Below are 3504 nucleotides of genomic sequence, written 5' to 3' on the forward strand. Positions count from 1 at the left end.
TCAGGGCCTCCAGGGAAACATGGGTGTGTCACCCAGGGCTGCACAGAAGGCCAAGGACAGGGCTTTACCTGAGCGCATGAAGTCAGGGATCTGAGTGTTTTCTGTGTGGTACCATCGCCTTCACCTGGTTACCAAAGGCAACAAAACAGATGGTACTTGGAGTCTTAAATGCTGAACAGGAGGTAATTCTTAAAATGCCTTTGAACCCAAGATCCTAGTATGGAAGATAGTCTTTGAACGACTAGTAGAAGAGTTTGATTAGTAGAAGAGTTTGATATATTTCAAAGTCAGGAGACAGAGTCAGTCGGTAAACTAACCAAAATTCGCCTCCCCTGGAAATCATCCATGTCAGATAAAAATATACAATATTCAACAGAATTGCAAATAAGGCACCTCACATGTTTAATTTGAAATGCATACTTATAGAATTCTCTTGTCTGCCCTTTAAGCCACTCACATCTGACTCTCTAAGGTACTAACCGACCTTCCATCTTTAAAGAAAAAAGGGAGGGTTAGGGGGCATCCAGAAAGATCTGTTTGGCCTGGATAGGACAAGAGAGCCCTGCATGTCGAGAGGACAAAGGCCACTGCCAGCCCCTCCTTAACAAGGACAGAGCAAGCGGGATTTCTATGAAAAATTGCTCCTTTTCCCTGTAAATTACTAACATGGGCTCCCCTGAAGCCAACTGCTGCTAGGTCCGTCTCCGGAAAAATACTCGAGGGCCGGTGTGTGAGATCACCACACTCCGTGCCCGTGGCTGTGCGCGGAAGCAGAGAGCGTGTGCACACGTGTGTGTCTCGCCACGACCCGCTGTGACAGCGCGGGGCTCCCCAGCTCTACAGGCGCCCCAGCACCAGGGCGCTGCGTGGGTTGCAGGCGATCAGCCAGGGCGCCCGCAGGAGAAAGCACCTGGTAAGCCTCTGCCCAACTGCCCCGAGGGCGCTGGGAAGATGGGGTGGGGGGTTTCGGGGGAGGAATAAAAGGCTCTTCCCCTGGGCTGGGCAGCAAATGGCCCTGGCTGAGGGAAATGCACTCCTCCCTGACAAATCTGAGATGTGAGAGGAGGAATAGCCTGTCCTGACTCTTGGATGCAATTCTGTGAAGAAGGGAAGCTGACAGTTACAGCAGCAGCTTCCTGACCCTGAGACAGGCCTGAGGCAAAACAAACTGGGGCTGAGGCAAGAACGTGTCCTCAATGACACCTCTGAGCTGGGTGCTGGCTGAGACCATTAATGCCCTTGGTTACTTCCCTCAGCTGTTTGCACACTTACCTCTGCTCCAAGCATCCTACCTGACATTAGCCAGGCAACAGAGCACTTTAGAGCCAGTGAAAGTTATGCCACAAAATTATTCATTAACACCGGATGTGCAGCTCAGAGAAAAGAATTACAGAATGGTATGTTCCCATTTTATTAAAAAGTGGATTCATTTTTCAAGGAAAATGTTTTAGAAATCGTTATCTCTGATATAGTTGTGTCTGAAAGACAACAACTTAAATGCTTCCTTATGGCATCTTTTCATTTTCCCTTTGTTTCTACAACACGCATGTAAGGCCTGCCTCAGAGATATTGCGGGCTCAGTTCCAGAATTCTGTGATAAAATGAGTCATAATCTTTTTGCTGGTGGAGGGTCTTTTAAAAAGAATTACCTTTATTGTTAAAAGTATTACAGATGTCCCCTTTGTGTGTGTGAGTGTGTATGTGTGTTTTTCCCATTGACCCCCTTCACCCCAGGCCCACCCCTCCCAGGCCCTCACCACTCTATTGCCTGTATCCATGGTTATGCACAATGCATACAGGTTCCCTGGTGAATCAATGCCCTCCCACCCTCCACCCACTGCTTTCCCTGGTGGGGAAGGGTCTTCTTGTTTTCCATTTGTAAAACCGCCAACACCTGTGAAAGCGGAAATAAAGTGAAGCGCAATAAAGCAAATGGAAATAAAATGAGCAATGCCTGGATCAGCTAAGATTCTGCCACCCTTTTCTATTTCTCTGTCAATTCAATGTGATTCTGGTGAGGAAGAAAGGTAAACATGCATTTTACTGAGCTTTCTTGAACTGGGAGTATGCTCTCTTACTAGGGAAAGTTGTGTTTTTCTTTTTCAAGCTGTTTTATGAAATGAAATTGGATAGTAATAGGCATTTTATCTTTTAGTGAGCACAGAATATTACAGTTTCATTTCCCTTTCTTACCTTTCATGACTTTGAAGCATTTCCCATCAGAACTTCTTCTGGGAAGAAAAACAGTCCCAAAATGAAAGATGATGAGGGCTCATAGGAACAGCAGGTGACACTAAGTCCTGTAGGGAAGGACAGGACCTGCCTCTGGGTGTGTGGGATCATCTTGAGATGAAGCATCTGATGTCTGGATGCATCGGGTTTCCGAGGAGCTACTGCCACAGATGGTGCTCATCTGTTTGGCTCTCCTCAAACGCCCCATTCTTTTCCGTCTTCTCCATCCAGAAACAAACATGTTTCTTTATAAACCTGGCCATTTACAAATTTAATGAAGACATATCACATTCAAGCCATTGTGATTCAAACCCTAGTCCAGTACCTATGGCTTCTATGAAGCTTTCCTTCAGGGTCCGATGCCCATAGAACATATGCAGGCGAGTCCATTCATCCTTAAAGCTTCTGGTTGCTTCCCATTCTTTGTTGGTAAACTTTTCTTTCATACTCAGAAGGCATTCTGAAGTTGAAGCAGGACCTGATTCAATTCCAACTTGTAGCTCAGGTTCAGCAGCAACTACCGCACAGCCACTTTAATGAGAGACGTTAAGGATGAAACTGGGTAAGGATTCAATGAGTCTTTTGCAAGAGATAGTTTTCCTTATGCAGTGCTTTGCAAATGAACATTATTCCAAGGGATATTTGGTTTCTCTGCAGCTAACTTCCTCACCATCAGACGACCAGCCATTGCTGCCTTAGCGTCCCTGGCAAAGATGAACTCCTCGGGCTGGCTAGATGATACCGCCAGCAGCCAGTCAGCTCAGTTGGGCAGCCAACCTTTGCAGGAAAAGGCCCAGTGCACCCCCTCCAATGCTGGCACCAAGCAGAACCACATGGTGGGGGGAAAACATAAACCCACTCTCTGCTACCTCTCTGTGCCTCAGTTTCCTCATTTGTTATAGGCTCTCACATTACAGGTTGGTTGTGAGGGTTACATGTATGACACATGCAAACTGCTGGACTCAAGGCCCGCTCAGGGTGTGCACTTGGTCGATGAAAGCTGTTGTTGATAAATACTGACCGAACCCACAGGCTCCCTGTGGTGAATAAATAACTGCTCTGTGCTTCCCTCCAGGAGGGGCAGGTGAGGAGCTGCAGGTGATTCAGCCTCAGAAGACAGTGTCCGTCGCAGCTGGAGAGACGGCCACTCTGAGCTGCACTGTGACCTCCCTGGTCCCCGTGGGGCCAAGACAGTGGTTCAGAGGGACAGGGCCAGGCCGGGAGTTAATCTACAGTCTCAGAGGAGGCCACTCCCCCCGGGTAACAAGTGTT

At 47.7% G+C, this 3504-nt stretch overlaps 1 pseudogene; it reads right to left on the minus strand.

Moving 5' to 3' along the window:
• Nucleotides 1–1962: 1962 nt before the first annotated feature.
• On the minus strand, nucleotides 1963–3498 carry LOC102251252 (annotated as a pseudogene).
• Between the last annotated feature and the right edge of the window lie 6 nt (nucleotides 3499–3504).

The sequence above is a fragment of the Myotis brandtii genome, unplaced genomic scaffold (genome assembly GCF_000412655.1).
Source record: "Myotis brandtii unplaced genomic scaffold, ASM41265v1 scaffold4876, whole genome shotgun sequence".
NCBI lineage: Eukaryota > Metazoa > Chordata > Mammalia > Chiroptera > Vespertilionidae > Myotis > Myotis brandtii.